Raw genomic sequence first — 19,627 nt, 5'->3', positions numbered from 1 at the left:
AACATCAGTTCAAAAACCGTAATGACGAAGAAGGAGTTTTTAAATGATGGTAACAACAGAAATACCATCTCCGGGGTTCCACAAGCTGGCAGTGCAGACGAATACATATATAAGGGAACAAAGTAACGGGCGGCTAAATGGCCTTGGCAGTAGTAACTGAAATGTTGATGGTGTTCTCAGAAGTGCCAGCAGAGGGCAATACTAGGCAGAAAAAGAGCCAGCCTGGCCTGCCGGGCACGGGGCACTTCCCGCCTCACCTCCAGGGGCACCCAGAGCCCCGTCAGCCCCACAGCGGAGCCCGGGCAGGTAGGTCAGAGGGCTACAGGCCTTATGCTGTAGGAGGAAGTGGAATCCTCATTCTCATGCACACAATGCCACTTTTATGCCACAACCTGCCCCTCCCTGGCACAGCTCCGTGCCGTTCCCTCGGGCCCTGTCGCTGCCACAGAGAGCAGAGCTCAGCGCTGCCCCTCTGCTCCCCGTTGGGAGCTGCAGCCGCCATGAGGCCTCCCCTCAGCTCCTCTGCTCTGTGCTGGATGAGCCAAGGGACTTCAGACACTGCTCATGTATCTTTGTAGGCCTCCTTTGGAGACTCTCCAACAGCTTTATGTCCTTATATTGCGATGCCCAAACCTGCATCCAGTACTCAAGGTAAGGCCACACTTGGAACATCCCAGAACTTGGGATTGCACTGAAAAGCCAGGGTCTTATGCTTGCCATGTTCACTGCGTCTTCCTGCTGCTGCCCAGACATCTCTTTTTCTGCCAACCACAGCAGGAATTGTGAAAGGCCGCACCCCACCCCTCCAGCAGGACAGGTCCCAGGGGACACCCCATAGTTTCACATTTTCGGAGATTTAACCCACAGATGCTGTCTGAGAGATTCTTGGGAGGAGTGACTTTGAAGGCTCTTTAAAAGAGATTTGGAAAGCAGAGAGAAATACCTGCTTAAAAATAGCAAAAAATACCCCATAAAAGTGGGTCAATTTTCCAGGTGTTCCATCTTCACACTAAGGACAGGCTTTTAGATGAAGAGACGGGGTCTAAAGAGCGACAATTAGAGCCATGGCCGTGCTGTCTACATTCTGGGACCATTTGGGAACCAATTTTGTCTCTCAAAGATGAGCCTTATACATGTGAGCCCACTCAGGTACTTCTGCCCCAGGAGAGGAACCCTTAATGAGCCCTCTTATATGCTGCAAAGAGGTACAAAGAGACATTAGTGCAATTATTATTTCTTAGCAATTCCTAACGATGTAACTTCTGACTTGCAGCTCTGTTACTCTTGGGCTGTTTGCTGCAGTCACTCGGGAAGTTTCAAGAAACTTTAAAAAACAGCACTACAGAAATGTGCGGTCTCTCTGGTATATGTGAGGATAAATATTCACAGTGCAATTAGTTACTGTGGAGTTGTGCTGTCCAAGAAATATAAGGGGTGGAGAACAGGGAAATTCCGGAACCAGAAGAGAAGGATGCTTGGAAATGTTTAAAATAGAAGCCCTATAGAAAGCAGGTCACATGGGACGGAAGAAAGAAAAAAAAAAAGATATCCTCATTTTTCATCATTAAATGAAATAACTTTGTAATTAAAAACAGATTCCAGAGTGCTGGTCTGTTTATTCACTATAGATGGAGTGAATTAGCAATTGGTTAGGAAACACACATCGCAAAAAAAAAAAAAAACTGGACATAAAATAAACATACATAAGGCTGTATTTTTCTTTCTTAGACTTGCACATCCACACACGCGTGTCTTTTCATCTAAGACCGAACATTCCCATCTGTGCTGCAGTGAGCTAGCTGAACATCTCAGCACTGGCCAGGATTGCAACAGAGATGGTCTTTGCAGCTTTCCAGGGTTTGTTACCGCTCCAACTTCTGCTTTCTGCTTTTCCAAGTTCTTTGCTGTTGTTCCTTTTACGTTGTACCTTCATTTCCAAGCAGTGAAGCCTGAGCAGGACTGCTGGGAAACCTGCATGGAACCCTGCCTCCTACCCCAGTTCCACTGTTCCTTCCACATCCCAACACAAAAGCCCAAGGGAGCCCCAGGCCTACCTGGAGACACAAAAGCCCTAGAATTGACAGAAATCCTGCTTGGGCTCCTAACGCCTGGGGAGAGCTGTATGTTTGCTGTATTTTGCTAGCAAAATTTTTTTGATTGTCTAGAGTCCATTACAGCATTTCGGTCTGCTTTGTGCCTCTCTTGTCCTTAACCCTATTTGGGACCTCAGATGAAGTCCACCAGTGAGCAGCAGGCATGCTCCAAGCTTTGTTATGGGGGCAGTGGTCTAGCAAGGAGCAGGGTTTTCAAGCCCTTTCTCTTGCGGTGCATTGTCCTGGCCAGAGCCAGGCTGGGCAACCTCTATTCCTCCCGCAGAAAGGGATGCTAAGACTCATGACACTGTGGAAACAGACCCTAATGTTGTCATCTTCTGCTTGAGGCACTCCAGTGAAAACCTGCAATTAATGTTAGAGCTTTCAGCTGTTCCTGCTCACTAGAAGCACCATGAGCTGGGGTGTCCGTGCCACTCCTGTGCCGGGTGGTAAAAGATGAGCTCGTGCATTTGGCCACTCCTCCAGGCATCTCCAGGCACTTTACATCCCTAATTTCAACTTCTGTCCTTTTTGATGCATGTATGAACAAATGAAAGAAAGGCTTTTCTACTAATGAAAATATATTTTCCAACTTTTTAAGATGAATTACTTGTGCTGATCAGTGCTGTTACGCTACCTCTGCAGTTTTAAGTAGTCAGGCTAATTGTGACAGCAGTGATTTGTTTGTTTTGATTCAGATGTTTCATTTCAGAAAGTTGTCAGCTATATTTTGTTACCATTAGTGTCAGAGAACTTGTACAGGTCAGGAAATGTGTATCGCCAACAGCCTACTCACTTGGAAAAGCATCCATAGACAATAAAGTTTTATGAACAGAAATTTAATGGCATGGATCTTTCCAGACTTTCCAAAGAGACTGAACTGAATTGATTGTTTTTGATGCCGAGCCCTTGTAGTTAGGTATTCTGCTGCTAATGCACATCACATCCTGTTCCACTGCTGTATAACGGTGCCATCTGTAATCAATCGTGCTTCATCCACCCTTAGCTCCGGGGGGTGGTATCAATTAACAATTAAAAGAATCCTCTTTCCATTTAAAAGAAGAAATGCCACCCTCTGATAGCAGCTCAGCAGCTGGAAAGTCAGCCTATCAGACAGATGGAGAAGGAACAGCAGAAATGAATATACATGCGTATATTCATATATAGCATTTGGTTTTCTTGAGCAGTTACCATTTTATCTTGGAGTAACCCTTGAATCATTTGCAGGAGGATGTCAGATAATGCTCTCTTCAAACCCAAGCAAGCTGTATTTGCAGTCAGGGAGAACCACAGGGTGCCTAATGTGCAAGGCTGATATTTACTGCATTACGAAAATAGCTCTAAAGACTGGCTGTCTCACTGCATGAACACACAACTGTACTCTGCTGCTGCCCTTTCTGCCCAAGAAACACACTGATCAAGGGCTACACGGGGTGGGTTGGGAGAAGGGAAACTTTCTGAATTGTGTAGAACAACTGCCCTTTTTCAGGGAAGAGGACATTTTCAGCTACTCCATTCATAGAAAACGCTCTCATCAGATAAAGCAAATCTATATTTTTTATGTTTTTGCCCTCCTGGTTATGCACTGCGTGAGTTCAGAATGATTCCTATCCTTGTCTGAGGTAAAGAGTCTTTTCTTACCCAATTCTCTTTGACTGTAAGGAGTAATTGCTAGAACATCATTGTAAGATTTGAGACCAGGTAACTGGACCATGAGCCATTCAAATGCCATTATTTCTGGCAAACATTCAGCACAAATTGTCATGTACACACAGTTCAAAATTCACTTCTTCTGTGTTTGAATTTCTTTTACAGTGACTTTTTCACCTATCCTCAAGCTCAGTAGTACTTGAAACTCTTTCATAAACAACAGTTTTGAGAGGTTTGTGATGTTTCTCTGCATTTCCTTTACTCCTGAGAGCCTGCTCCTTGTAAAACATGATTAATACAGATGCAGCTCTCCACATCCAAGTGGTAATGTTCTATAAATAACATTTACCCAGGCAAGTTTTATATGCAGGTTTAGCACTACCCGGAGCCTGAGGAAGTTCAAGTCCAGACCTCCTGCTGTTTGGAAGGTTGCTTGGCCACCAGCCTATGGGCTCCTCTGCCTACAAGACAACGCCTATCCCTCTGTTAAAGTTTTGTCATTCTGCAGAGGAGAAGTTGTGATTTCAAGGGTCAGTGAACAAGTGGGAGTTTTATTTGCTCTATATCATTTTTTCCCCTCTTCACATTCCTGAACAAAAGTGAGGATGGAATTGTCAAAAGAAATAGTTTGAATTAGACGTGGTTCACCAAGGTTTGGTCTTAGCTATGTTAAATGAGAGAAGTTGCCAACATAGTCAGAAATGAACTAGATTAACTAGTAGAGCTTAGATCACTGTGGGAAATAGGAACGTTGACTGCTTTCTACCAGAGATTTCATAAGATTCTTTTCTTCCCAGAAAGATTTTTCAAAAAGTGTAATATAGTCATAATTTGTCATCAGCCATGAAGTTCAGGCACCTTAGGCACTTTTTCAGATTCTACATAATCTTCAATGCCTAATATACTATGGGAAATACAATGAAATATACCCTGCTCCTAATCGATTCCTTTTGCATCACATTTTTCATGCAGGCTTGGCTGTTGGCCTTTCTTTGCTAAGTGAGGGTTTCAACAAGTGGAGAAGATGGATGGCCAAACCAATCAGCTACAGAATATGCAAAAGGTCAAAGCACTCAGCTAGCACAGTGCAGGCTGCTTCAGATAAATGAAGCATAATAAATCGAATAACTTTCTCTTTGAACAAACAAAATAAGGAAACTTGAAAGTAGTTCAAGCTGACGTTTGCTTTATGACTCGAAGTGCTACATGTATAGCCCCTTCGAGTGTGGAATAGGATAAAAGTCTTTTCCTATCCTGTCTAGTTGAAAGAGAAGATAGGAAAAATAAGTAGTTTGCATATGTGAGGTTGAATAGATTTGTGTCATATAAATTAGGACTGGTGTGTGCATGCAGTGAAAAGTTGTTGTCCTTTGTGTCTGTCTGTAGCATTCTTCTTCATGGGGGTTTTGAATGAGGAGCTTGTAGAAACAACTTCACTCATGTACCCTTTCGTCCTGGGCAATAAAAAGAATAAAGCCAAGGGTTGCTAAGTTCTTCAGTACAGCTGTCCTCACTATCTTTGTTCATCATCTCCAATACCAATGGGCCAACATCTCTGTAGAAATGTTGAAGCCCAGGATTTAATGCGTTGGAGGAGCAGCAGTGGGGCTGGTACTTCACCCATATTTGTAGGGCACTGACAATGGCACCATGAGCAGAGAGGATAACAGTGGAGGTAGCAAAGCACCAACGTGACAGGGCAAGCAAAGCTGGCTTTCCTGCAGGTACAAACTCCTTGTTTGTAATAGAGAAAGCTGTTAATCGTGCTCAGAGGAGCTGTTTTGTTTCCCAGTACTCCCAAACCACTGTGTGGGCTAATTTTAAATGAATCTGTTACTTTCAGGCTTATCTTTCATTGCTGCTGGGCTTGCATTTGGCAGAAGAAAAGTAAATATAAGCTATTCTTATTACACTGTCTTGAATACCAAGCATGTTTTCGTTCCATCTGGCTAATATGAGTAGGAGATAAACTGGTGGCCTATTTCCTCTTTCTCTTCCAAAATAAAGGAGAGTGATAAGCTGAGGCCTCATGGAGAGGAAGCTGAGATGCCTCTGGAGGGTACGACTGTATAGCCAGCTATGAAGCAAAGACAGTAACCTTGTTCTGAAAGGGATGTGAACTGACGGATATGGACTTTATTTCCCTTTCCACCGTAGACAACTGTGCCTAGTGATACAAACATGACATTTTCTGAGTAACGTAAATGTCTAGAGTTTGGAGAACGGCTATATTGGTCTGCAGTACAACATACTGGAATGCATTAAGATAAATAAAAGAAAAATAATAAGCACAAGGCAGAAAGTTTTAATAACTGAAACCAGATAGTTCTGTAGTACAAAAGTGTTATTTCTGCTGTTCTGCATTTGGAACAATGGTCACCCTCTGTGCTTTGAGAGAACAGATTACTGGAGAAAAAAAAATGAGATAGATGGACAATTTAGATAAAGCATTGCTTTTTTGCTGATGCTAGTTTACAACACTCTATGCATTTCAGGAGCCCTTTCCTATCTGTCAGTCTCACTGAGTTCCCAGCAATGGCTTAAGACATCAGTACATTTCTGCAATTCTGTGCTCTGGTCTGTAAGACTCCTGATGGAAAGGTTTGCCACTGAAGGAAAAGGGAGGGGAAAAATAGCAGGTTAAAAGCCTTCCTCATCTTGTGGAGAAGTAGGTGGGTGAAGTGGGACTCCAACTGAAGTTTTAATTGCTGATAAATAGTGGAGGAAATGGAGCTGCAATGCTCTACCCTGGTAAGACTCCAAGCCTTAACGCTGGGTTGATCTGATTCACTGGAAGGTGAGAAATGCAATGTGCTGCACCACTTGCAACAAATAGCACTCCATTTCAGAACAGTACATATAGCACTGCTGTTCCAAGCTGCACCAAGCAGATAAGATTTAAATCGTGCTTGTTAACCTTTACATTGGTGACTAATGATTGAATGCAGGTGCAGAGCTGAGCTGATTTCAGTTAGGTAATTTCATTGGGTAAATGAGCTTCAGACTGTGTTTTCTAGCAAATTTAGGCTTAGGATAAATTATACTTATTTGAAAAATCTCAAGCCCTGTTGGAGTTGCAGTTTGCATTCCATACAGATACAAAAATATATGTCGAGTTAATCCATTGGTACATGGATGCCTCCCTGAAGTGTGTGGCCCTAGCAGCTGCCAGACCTGTGCTGTTCCTCGTGGTCATATCCCACCCCTGCAGCCATTCACTTGTTGGACTTCTCCACGTGGATGCACCAGCTGGGGGTTATGAAAGCAGCACCCCTTAAAAACAAAGCAAAAACTGTTGTGTGTTTTGGCATCATATTTTCTTGTAACATTTGATTTTCCTGTAGGGCACTGGACAACAGCATATTTCTGTATACCTGAATGAAGCTTATCTTCATTCATATCACCCCAGATGACGAGAGAATAAGGCTTCCGGCTGTTAGCAGCTTTGTGACTTCCCAGAGTGCACTGTACTGTATAAACATTCTCTCAGTACCAAGACGAGTCCTGAGCAGTTACATTAACACTGTGACAGCTGAATTGGATATTATCTGGATACAAATGCATTCATCCATAACAGAGGAAAATCCTATATCCCAGCATCAAAGGATATTTCATTTTTAATGCCTCAAAGTTGTATTCTTTCCTGCCAGCAAATCAAATGCCTAATGGTTCACTGCAAGAGTTTTTGTTTTGTTTGATTCCTGGCTCAGATACATATGTTGGAAATGTCCTTGATACTTAATAGAACTTGCTGAATCTTAAAATACTTTGGTCAGAGAAAGAATTAAAATAAGCCATCAGAAAAACATCCCAGCTGCTTTTCTCATGAGAGGATAAAAAATGACAATTTGTCAAGGATCTGATGACTGTGTTCCTTGGAGCACATTTTCTCTCATGTATCTGTTACATGAATTTCTATTTTTTGGTATTCAAGACACAACAGACTGTTATGCAATAAATGTCCACATGTATATGACTGTAAACTTGTATTCAACAGCAAGACAAGCTCAATCCAGATAAATCCAATATAAATTCCTGCCAGTCTTCTCTAAGTCACTAATAAACATTTTTGTGTTGTTTTTTTTTTTTCCTATGTGACAGGGGTGATATCCTCTGCGGTCCCAAGGAATTAATAGGAATAAGATGCAGCAGCTCATGTTTTCCTAGACTGGTGCAGAAAGAAGCGAGCATGGGAATGAAGTTCTCTGAATGATCTTTAAAAATTCAAGGTAATTACTATAAGCATACCAATACAAATTTACAGTGTTGCCTGTGCCTAAAAGGATATAAATAATTCCTGCTCACAAAATGAGAATTAAGACACCAAAACCATTGAGCTTCTACAATACATTAAAGTGATATGATAAGGACAGTATTAGTGTTTCACTACACTTTCATCTGCAACTAAGTTCCCCAGCAGATCATTAATTTGTACTCCATTGAAATAGAACTGGCTTTCCTGAAATCCTTACTCTCATCATTGGCAGCAATATTTTGTCTATACTGATTGAATACACAGGATCCTGTTTTTACTTCTTAGTTAAAAATATGAAATATTTAGTACATAGATTGCTACAAAGCTAATGCCCATCTTAGCTTATGTTAATTTTGCAAGAAAATATGGCTGACAAAGCAAAAGTCACTTAATAATGACAGCAGTAATCCTTATGCCACGTTAGCATGAACAGATCTGTCACATGGATTTCCAAAAGTGCTCAGTATTTTGGTTGGCTATTCAGGATCCTCATTTCAAGACATTACCCAGCATAAGCATCTACAGCAGTTTGTTATCATACTAACATGGAATTTGGGTGCTCAGAGACTGAAGTTTCCAAAATCACAGTGTATTATAGTTTAGGCCGAGATACTGACGCCTTTTTGTTTGCTTATTCTTAGTTGCTCTGCAGAGATTTCATATTTGGAAAATGGGAACTTTATCGAGTCACAAATGCACATCATGTGGGTCAGCTGTGGCTGGTTGAAATAAATTCCTCACAACAAGGAGGAATTATTCTCGTTCCACATGAGCTCAAACAGCTCTTCTGCTTGAATGACATTTCACGTGCTCCACTATCTTAATGTGAGCAAAGCAGAACAGTCATCTCCAGTACGTGGATGCCTTTGAAAGTCATGCCTCTGTTATTTAAAGCTTGACGGTGTCTCAGAAGATAGGACAGCTGCCATGACTTTCTTTTGAAAGTCTCTAAAATCACGAAGGACGCATTCAGGACCTCAGTTCTTCCACTGTGAGAGGATTACCTTGTATTGCAGCAGCAGCAGAGGAAGCCCCTGGACCTGTCCCCAAAGCCTCAGAGCGAGGACCACTGCCTCAGAAAGTATGGGGAGCCTCCCATCGGGTTTGGGGAGCAGGCTCCTTTGGCAGCTCTGAGCACTTGGTGCATTTGAGGCTGTTGCTTCCTCCTTTACTTTGAGGCAGATGGTGCTCCTCCCAAATCCCACGCTGAGGGAATGACATGCCAGAAAGAGTATGATTTTTTTCCTCCTCTTGTCTTTACCGAGGAGACAACTTACTGATAATGCTTTCCAAAGATGATATAACGTTACCTCGGGGAGGCTATGCCCCACGTCCTGCTAGGAATCTGTCCCACCTCTTCAGTCCAGAGCACACTCTTGCTTGTTGCTCCGCAGTATACATTGAGCTCCCTCCAGCAGGAGTTTTATAGCGAGCAGACAGTTGCTTTAAATTAGAAAAGTTGGCAAGTGTCCGAGGAAAGGAGTGGGAGCTTATTTAGCTGAGACAGGCAGTTCCAAAGCTCAATACAAGAGCATCAAGCTTCAAATAAGTTTTCGTGAAGTACATTATCTGTCATCGAGGCGTTCAGATTGGCTTTAACGGATTTGGAAATACCAACAATTACCTGTTGGCTTCAATTTACAGCTCCTACGGCACGACCCGAAAGAAGGGTGTTGCTTTTCCTGGAAAACATTGGTGTCATCTACTCGAATGTAAAGGTAAGTTGCAACAGATTCTGCTTTCCTATTCTGACTTCCTTTCAAAGAAGGGAATGTAACTTTCAGAAGAAATACAGGTTTTTGCTGGGATACACGATTCCATTAAAAATCCATTGCAGTAGTCCTCCTGTTAAATTTCTTTATGTATCCTGTAAGAAAGAAAGACTCTGACATGTATGCACATAACCCTCCTGTCAGAAATTACAAGACAGATTTTTAAAAATCAGGGACACAATTTTCTGGTAAAAAAATTCCTTGTAAATGTCTACCTTTCACAAAGCTTAGGGTGATATAACTGCTTAAGATCTTTTGCAATATTTATTTCTATTTAACTTTAATCTTACATTCCATCAACTCGAAATAGAGATTATAGGCTTTTTCCCTCGTGAATGGTTCCAGCATCATTCCAAGTATTCACTTGAACCTTTGTTGCTATGGTTTCATAGAAATTTGTTTTGCAAAAAAAAAATCTGTAAATACCAAATAAATCATTTTGCTTTGGGGTTCTGCTTTTGCAAAGTTAATCTCTCAATATTAATTTATTAAGCTCTCACCAAAAAAAATACCCATTTGTTATTCTGGTGGGACATTTATTCTGTCGTGGTTTTCCTTCCCAAGGTCATTTAACTTTTTGTGTTTCCACTGCTACTGGCAGCATGCTTTGTGGCTGTATGCTACAGACAGTGGAGAGAGTGGGTGTTGTTAAATAGAGTGTAAGTGATTGAACACAACCATGGTCTGAGTAGGTGAGAGTGTAAGTGGATAAGCAGTTTCTTGCTCTCTCTTTTCCCCTGGGTCTCTGGTTACCATTATTCAGATGAAGCTGAGGCAACGCTTGCTTGCATGCCAGCTGCCCAAAACATGATACTCACAGTGGTGGCTAGTTTTTCTAACCCACTCACTTTCAAGGAAATGATGAAGATTTTCAGGCTGCTGAAGCTTTAGGAAAATATGGGTGTGAGCACAGCATTACACCGCCCTTAGAGCTGTGCAAGCGATGGTAATTTGCTATTACCAGCTCTTCTGGTGAATAGAGAAACAGCATCATGCTTCAGAAATCACACAGCCATGGTGCAGAGTGAGTTAAAGAGACAAACCCCTTCTTCTTGCAATTCCCTGCTCTCTGTTCTCCCTGACTTAGATAGTTTCAGCTGTGCTACTGAAGTGGAGTTTCCTTTTCAGAGTAGGTAGAAATGTAGGTCTGCCCCAATGAACTCTCATGCAGCCCAGCCTGCAGCTGTGTCCCCATGGACACACATGCTCCACCTAAGGAATCTATTTAAGAGTAGAGAAGCACAGAGTGGGAAGGGCAGGGGAAATGGTGTGGAAAAGCAAAAATGGATGCAGAGGAGCTGATAAGCCTGGCCCACTGGAAGGAAAGAAATTCTGAGTGCCTATTTTCTTCTGAGAACCCCTGAGTTAAATTTTGTGCCAAGTGGGAACCGTACCATTGCCATCCTTTCTGAGCTGTGGAAAGGTAGGACTGCAGGTATGTCCAACAAAGATCAGATGGGCAAAGGCTATATGGCTCAGGGCAAAGGAAGTTCATTCTCCTTCCTCCATGGCTGCCTATTCCTTATCCTGGAATTCACATTATTCCTTAGCCTGGTATTCATATTATTTCATCTCCACATTTCACTATTGTGCTTATATAAGGCTGCAAGGTGAGAAGGTGGACAAAAATACACGTAGGAACAGTGTCCTGAGGGCTGGATTGAGTGTCCCATTCAGTGTGATGGAGCCGACATATCCCTAATTCCCTGTAGTGTGTCCACTCACAGGTATGTCACGTGTGCTGGAAAGCCTAATGTTCAAGGTCCTTACACCAGTGCTACAGCAACATTACACGTACTGTCACTGCATGATGAAATAAAGTCCATGTTCCCAAAGAGACACACTGCAGATGATAAAATGCAGAAAACAACCTCAGATCTCACCTTCTGATTACTGCAGGTTACTTATCACAGATACAAGAAAGGTCAAACCCCACTTTTAACTGCTGATGTGGATTTTTTGTTAGTTGAAAGGACAGCAAGCAAAGCAGTTATGTGATTTCCTTGGCAGAAAACACTACACACTCAGCAAGCTTGTCTTTTGTGTTCAAAGAGGAAAAATAAAGGCTGCATTTGAGATAATTACTGGGCATACTTACATTTTAATGATGGGCATCAGGCTGCAACTGTCAGCAAAACGTTTTCATCTCTGCTCATAGACTCTCTAAATTAAGAGGTGCAGATCTGTAAAGTAGTTTTGAAGCTGAAGAAGAAATCCAGATTAGCCTGATTTCACAACGCTGAAGTAAATTGTTCAGGTTCTTTATATATTAGGATTTAATTTTTATTTTGGAAAAGCAGTGTGGATCTGGTTTGGGGTGTCTAGTCCTGATGCTGGTTGTGAATTGGAAAGCTCATAGTAATGAAGGCAGTACTGTGAAGGACCTCACTCAGTACTTCAGGGATGTTTTACAGTTTCACTAAATGTTGAGTGAGAAGGGATAGAATCGTAAGATTAAATAGTTATTAAATTGTAAGATTAAATAGTTATAGTGTGCAGTTCTGTCAGGTGTAAGGCTTAGGAAGGGCAGAACTGTTAAGTATAAAACCAGATCTTACTACAAATAATAATGGGATTGGATTTAAAGGGAAAGATTAGACTGTACATAATGGGAAAATGCGGCTGGCAGTGAGAGGTGCGTGGTTATAAAACAATCTGAGGGAAAGAGGGGAAAAGTCTCAGTGCCTGGGATGTTTCACATTGTCTGGGCAAACCTAGAAGAAGTCTGTGGGGAGCAATCTTTCCAAGGCTGATAGATGCGAGAGTCCATATGTTGTGCTGGCTTAAATTTATTGGCTTGCCATCAGTCTATCTACTGAATTTGTCCTCCTCATCTGTATAGCATCTCACAGCCTCAAGTGTGGTGCAGCCTACAGAAGTGGAGGCCAAGTCTCCGACAAGATTTAATTGAGATACTTGGCTGTGTTTGGACACCATCAGGCCACCCATCCTACTTTCAACTTTATGCTCTCCCCTCCCCCTTTGGAGAGACCCCAAACTCAAGATCAGACACCCTGCTATAATCAGGAACATCTGGCAAGAGTCTGAGGTTAAAGCTGGGGAAGGAAGGAAACAGTTCCATAGTGGGAAGCTTTTTAGGATATATTGTAATGCTCTCTGTTTTATTCCTCTGAGGTTTTTTATATTCTTCCAATAATTATATTTTCTTACATAAAAAATCATAGTGGAGAGGACATTAATAAGGAAACAGGACCTGAAATGCAGTTTAAAAAATGCAGTAAGAACAGGGAGTGATACTGCTATGAAAACAAAAAGGGCTCATAGGGCAGAGTTAAAGAGGTGTGTGTCAAGCCTGTTCACCCCACCTCCTTCCTGTTGTCCAGTGGGCCTCATCACTGGCACCAGGCCAGTGCGGGGGACCTGGTTTGGGAGCTGCTGAGTGGGACCTCCCATTTCTTTTTACACTTTGGGAAAAAAAAAGCAGAACTTTTTTTGCGTTGGTCCAGGGAAACTCTCCATTTTCTTGGAGAGAGAAGCTCCCTCCTGATGGAACACGTGCCTTCTGTTCTTGCTTGCTGTTAGGACTGAAGACCAAAAGTCTTTTCCCTTTTCAGCAGTCCATAAAAACTTGATGTTACGCCAGTCTTGTTAGCCCTGCACTGATGTTCCTGCACAGCTCTGGTCTGCTGTGCTTTCGTGTACCCAGGGAATAATTCCACACCCTGACACATCCAGGCTGTTGATTCATGTCCTTTTTCACATATAATTTCTTTTCATTGTCACTGAACAGTAGAAACGTCTCTCTTAGGACTTAGCAGAGAAACACCTAAGTTACTTTCTGCATCCATTGCTCATTCCAGACACTACGTTTATGTTTTGTTACAGAGCAATTGACTCCTTTGAGACTTTCCAAGGTCCAGTTATGCATGGAAATGCTCTGTAGGTTATCTGCCAGAGCCTGAACTTTTTTGGCCCTAAACCACAAGAACAGTCTTTGATCACAGCCCAACTTTAGAAACTCTCTCTGTTCCACATGTATTTATTTGTCTCCAATATGTCTTCAATTCCTCTACCCTTTTCCTCTCGTATATTGCCTATCTGGTATTCTCTTTTTTGTAGTCCTGCAATTTTCCTGATGCCTCTATATACTCACCCAGGGATTCCCCCTTTACCACATCCTTGAGCTCTGGAGAAGAGATCCTGTTGGCATCCACTCCTTCCTGAAGCCGTGGTGGTCACTGGGCAACCCAGTAACCCCTGCTCAAATAATGTGGGAAGGCAGTGTCGCTCTCAAGCTTCCAGTTGGCCGATTTCACAATGGCTGTGAGAAAGACTCAGGCTGCTTTGGCCTCTCTGAGTTGCTGTTGTTGTTATTCAGTGCAGGAGTTCCTGCTAGAAAGTGGCCAACATGTCTTGAGCACCAGCTTTGAGGTGGGGCACCAAGAAGTTGTTCCAAAGAGAGGTAGTGATTTTTGGATGGGAATAGGATGGTCTACACTCTTGCAAAGCAATTCCCATAAAGGCCTGGAGTGCAGGTCTACTTCTAAAGGAAGAAAATTTTCACTTTTATCCTCAGCCATAAAGGAAAAGAAAGGAAATAAATAGATAAAATACTCAATTTTATTTTAGTATTACCTCAATATATATCTAAATGCTCCCTATAGACATGCAAAGACCAAATTCCCCCAAGTGCATTGCAGCATTTAAAAGTGCAGCATGGGCATTCAGACAGGAAAATAGTTCAAGCACAACAAAAAGTGATTCTGGCTATCTGTGAAATGTGACATCACACCTGCCTCTCCCCACCCTCCACCCTTCACCCTCTGAGAATACGTTCCCCAAAGGGTCTCTGTTTCCCTCTTGGGTGGCTGAGTGATGCTTTCAGTGCAGTACAGTAAGAGAGCATTGCGCCTAGCATTGAGGTTTTGGCTTCTCTAGAAGAGTATCAGCTACATTTCACCATCTTTTAAATTTTATAGTGGGGTTACACTGCTTTACATGGAGTTTTTGGAGGCTGCATTTTTTGAGAAAAAAGACCTCAAGTGACCTTCAGTATCTCAAGGAGAATGGAGTTTCCTCTGTACTACTGAACTGGGCAGCTCCCCACACACAGCTCAGCTGTGGTTTTCTAGCCTTTTTTAAGCAGAATTGTGATTGAAAATTCCTGTGCCTGGCATTTCTCAGATAGAAATAAATTTACCTTGCATCACAACTCAATGATGCCTCCTAAATCTCCAGGAGGTGCCCAGCTCAGCATACCTGTACTGTACAGCCAACATGCAGTGACTCTGCTAGGGGTTTTTTGCACTGACAGAAAGAGACCTAATGGGTTATTTGGAAATTTGCACATTATCCTCAAACATATCTGGAAAAGACAGCGAGGCAGAAAAGTAGGGCATCTTAGGAACAGGAGCTGTCTTTTGGAAACCTCCTGGCATCACAGTTTCTCCCTTTCTCCAGGCATGCTCTGTCCTTGCAGTCTAGGGCTGTGGATTGAGAGTTTCGATTGTCAAAAACTGGAGCAAAAATCTGATGAGTTTGTGTAAAACATCTGGTTCTGCTGTCCTAGTAAAACTCCGCAGTGAGATCCAGGCATCTTCAGAGGGGCCACATAAGGGGATGAAAGGATTGGGTTCGTCGTGGGTGCAGCTCCATGGATGCCCAGGTTATATTTGGGTTGCTGCATCTGGCAGGATTTTGCCCAAGCTTTCCACTTGTGCAGATAGTGGCACACACCAAGGAGGGCTGTTCTCATACCTCCTGCATGAGGTGAAAGCCTGTGCAAATGCTTTAACATAGTGCACCTCCTGGCCATTTTTAGCCTGTCTCAGAGATCTGAAAGTTGTGTCATCCCTCAGGAGATATTCCAGGGTTGTAAAACATCTTAGTCCTCTAAACTGGCACCTTTTCCCTCATCGTAGGGGATGGTGGGACAGTGTTCTCTGCATATGATCAGTGCCATCACTGCTTATGCTTGAATGACCTCTGTGATTATTCTGGAACAAGGTCTGGATTCCTTGTGATTAAGACTAGATGATCCCATTGCAGAAACAGTTTTGCTCACATGGAAGAATTGCCAAGCTACCCTTAAAAGGCAGGATCTGCCTAGCACACGCTGCTGGAAACCTTCACTGCCGCTGCAGCCTGCCTTAGACACCAGCCAGGCACAGCCCTGCAGCAGCCATAGGCCTCCTCTACCCAGGGAAAGGCTTAATTTTCCTGGCCTTTTACAGTTGGAAATGGGCAGGGTCATGCCCGGTCCCTGGGACCCAATCCCCTCCAGCATCCCAGCAGCTTGCCCTGCATGTTTGCTGTACGTGCTTCCTTCCCAGTGTGTCAACGGAAGCAGATGTTTCTAATTTATTACTAAAAACAAACAATGCTAAAAATATGTAGCAGTGGGGGGAGAGTCGAGAGGGGGCTTCCATTTAAAGCTCATTTATAAATTGGATAATTAATGTTAATTTGTCCACGGATTAAGTAAATGTGTGTCAGATATTGTTACCAGCGCTTTCTCCTTGTCATTTTTGTAAACCCTTGGTACTGCTAAACATCCAAGGTCTTTGAAACCTGAGGTAATGAAACACCTTCCTGTTCTGCTGGCCAAAAGTGCCTGGCACTGCTTCCTTTAATCAGCAACTATAATATTTATCTATTTAGACTGTAGGAACGTTATTTTTGTATAACAGGCACTTCAGCCCTCTGGCTCATAAGTGTCAAAGGCAGACCTGAGCGCACAGCCCTTCTCGCTTCTGAAGACATTATTTCATCCCCAGCTGTCTGAGGGCAGCAAAACAATGTGCCCAGGGAGACCCAGAACATTACTGGTATCGCCTATAAAAAGAAGCAAGGCCAGCAGGTTGAGGAGGTGATTCTTCCCCTAAGCTCTTCTTTCAAGATACCTGGAGTGCTGCATTCAGGTCAGGATGGAACCAGATGATCTTTAAGGTCCCTTCCAACCCAAAACATTCCATGATTCTCTGATATCGTAGCAGTGTTGCAGACCTCAGCTAACCTCAGAGAGCCTGAGCATTTGCACTTATACCAAACCTTCCAGCCTACAAACAATATACGTACCCTACTTCTGCTGACACCTACTTCACACCATCATTCTTTACTGTGTGAAGTTTGTTTTATTATTCATTATAAAAGGCTCTTTTCCAAGTAGCTTGGCACCCAGACACACCATGTCTATCATGCACAGGCAGCGCTGAAGTAAAAGCATTGCAGTAACGTTAAAGAGACTTTACAAAGACATAAGAGCAACAGTAGCTCAGTTTTGCAGAAATGCTTTATTAGGGAGCTGCTACCAGAGGCCTCTTCACCTTGGGCGTCTGCAAAAATTGCTGCTCTGGACAGAGCTCATTTATGTAAGAAATGGATGACTATACTTACTCATTCAGTCACAGAATCCTAAAACCACGGAATGGCTTTGGTTGCAAGCAACCTTGAAACCCGTCCAGTTCCAACTTACTGATATGGGCAGGGTTGCCACCCACCAGATCAGGCTGCCCAGGGCCCCATTCAAGCTGGCCTTGAACACCACCAGTGATGGAGTATCCACAGCTTCTCTGGGCTGCCTGTGCCAGTGCCCAGAGTAGAGAGTTTCTTCTAAACATCTAGCCTAAATCTCCTCTCTTTTTGTTTAAAACTCTTTCTCCTCATCTTGTCACTATCAAACCATGTAAAAGTCATTCTCCCACCTGTCAGTAAGTTCTCTTTAAGAACTGGAAGGCTGCAATCCTTGGAGCCTTCTCTTCTCCACACTGAACAAGTTCAGCTCCTTCAGCCTCTCTTCATAGCTGAGGTGATCCAGCCCTCCGATCATTTTCATGGCCTTGTCTGGACCCACTCCAATAGCTCCATGCTTTTCTTGTGCTGGGAGCCCCAGGCCTGGATGCAGTACTCCAGCTGGGGCCTCACAAGGGCAGGGTAGAGGGGGGCAATCACCTCCTTCCCCTCGTGGCCACCCCTCTTTAGATGCAGCCAAGGATAGAGGTGGCCTTCTGGGCTGCCACCTTACCATGGAATGGTAGTAAGGCTGTGGAGCGATGCTGCAATGACCAGAATTCTTCTCAGCAATGTCTTCTGTGGTGAGCAGTGTTTCCTTGATGTTCCTAACCACTTGGTCTCTGATGAATTAGCAGTACCTTAAAATGAGTTTTGCTTTCAGGTCAGGATAAGCCTTGCAATGAAAGAATGAGACTGTTCTTGCTTCTAAGCATCTACAGTTTTCATCCATGCCTCTAAAAGGCAACACAGTTTATTGCAGAATCCTTTCTGACCTTCTAATGGAGTATTACCCAGGTCCTGACAGGCAGACTCAGGACATTTGTATATGATTGTGATGTGCTTCGGATGGGTTTGAATGGTATGTGTTTGCATTCTTAAATTATATACTCAATGAAGCATTCAAAAACAAATGTTCAACCCCTATGAGGTCTGATAAAAGCCCTAAAGCTGAACAGAATTTCAAAGTAGAAATTGATCCCAGATGTCTTAAGTATGTTTTTCCAGGCCTGTAATTTAAACAAGTTACAGCAGTATTCACCTTCATATAGTTTTTGATCATTACAGTACGAATTCTCACTGACAGCAGTGGAGATCACGAGGACCTTTCCTGATTTTCAACACCAGGTTTTACTTGTTTGGATTCTATTCCAGATTGTCAGATGTGCTGTGTGTTAAGGAAAACCACACATTTGATGATGGATAGTACAGCTGCCTGCCACATGTACAGCAGCAGCATTAGCACTTTTTAATTTTCCCCCTCTTTCAGCTCCAGCCCTGAAATCCATTACATAGCTAGCATCTTACAAGTGCTGTCTTACTTTGACCCTTACCTCAGAAAATGCTCCTTAATAGCAGGCTGGCTTACAGCCTTCCTCTAGCCTCTAAATTTAAAAGAAAGAGGAGTGTCCAACAGGTAGGAAGCCAGTCTGGGAGATGAATACTCAGTTTCTTTCCCTGCACAGTCTGTGATCTGTGGCAAATAAGGTCATCCTTGTGCCCTATATCCATATCTGTAAAATAAGATACTATTTTTTTTTCTTTTTCTTTGTTTTGCTTCCATGATGGATAAACATAATCAAACAATCAGATACTGCAGTAACCAAAAGTTTGCAATTAACTGGGATAAGGTGTGCAGAATGCCTCTGGAAAATAATCATTTAATGATTGATTTCAAGGGTAGTCATCATGGCCCACTTTAAACAGCCTGCCTCTGTCACAGACCAACTACATCATAATGCACTGAACTCATTCAGTGCAGATCTGTGTCTTCAATAAAAATACGTGTGGCCCCAGTCTGATCCTAGAATCTGAGTAAATGCTTTTAGGTATATTTTAGGTAGGAATGTACCTCCAAGGAGCCAACGCAACCCTGAATCAATGACATAGCGTATCTCCAGATGAAGCACCTACAGGTATTGAAAATTTACTGCACTAGGAAATAAGCTCTCTAGTTCATGTTTACCTGCCATGTTGTCTGACATGATGTTTCAGTCCTTCTGGCCCAGCTTTTACAGGCAATACTGAAACTGAGCCTAGTGGTTCCTATTGACTGTGTATGTTGTATCTCTCACTGAGTAGCCAAATGTGGACTTCTTAAAAACACTGTGATGTGACACTGGAAATAATCACAGAATGGTTGAAGTTGAAAGGGATCTTTGGAGGTCATCTGATCCATTCTCCCCAGCTCAAGAAGGGCCATCCAGTGCCAGATCCAGATCCAGACTCCTCAGCCTCTCTGGGCAACCTGTGTCAGTGCTCCATCATCAGCACAGCATAGAAGTCTACTTTTGATGTTGACACATCCTCCTGTGTTCCAGTTTGTGCCCATTGCTTCTTCTCCTGGAGCTTGGCTTCATCTTCTTTGCATCCTCCCTTCAGGTATT

General features: G+C 42.9%; 1 protein-coding gene across 6 annotated transcripts in view; it reads left to right on the top strand.

Annotated features, from left to right (window-relative positions):
- The first annotated feature begins 255 nt into the window (after nucleotides 1-255).
- Nucleotides 256-19,627, top strand: part of C1QTNF7 (C1q and TNF related 7) — a 56,078-nt gene continuing 36,706 nt past the window's right edge. For 2 of the 6 annotated variants that reach the window (XM_040700462.2, XM_001232333.7), the window contains exon 1: nucleotides 9,252-9,716. The gene's annotated coding sequence lies outside the window, so the exon portion shown is untranslated. Of the gene's footprint in view, nucleotides 652-1,728; nucleotides 1,858-7,844; nucleotides 7,973-9,201; nucleotides 9,230-9,251; nucleotides 9,717-19,627 lie in introns of those variants that run through there. The other 4 variants (XM_040700461.2, XM_040700460.2, XM_046940358.1 and 1 more) reach the window with 4 other exon arrangements.

Source organism: Gallus gallus, chromosome 4 (assembly GCF_016699485.2).
Source record: "Gallus gallus isolate bGalGal1 chromosome 4, bGalGal1.mat.broiler.GRCg7b, whole genome shotgun sequence".
Taxonomy (NCBI): Eukaryota; Metazoa; Chordata; class Aves; order Galliformes; family Phasianidae; genus Gallus; species Gallus gallus.
The sequence above is the reverse complement of the archived record's forward strand: the minus strand, read 5'-3'. Positions and strand labels throughout refer to the sequence as shown.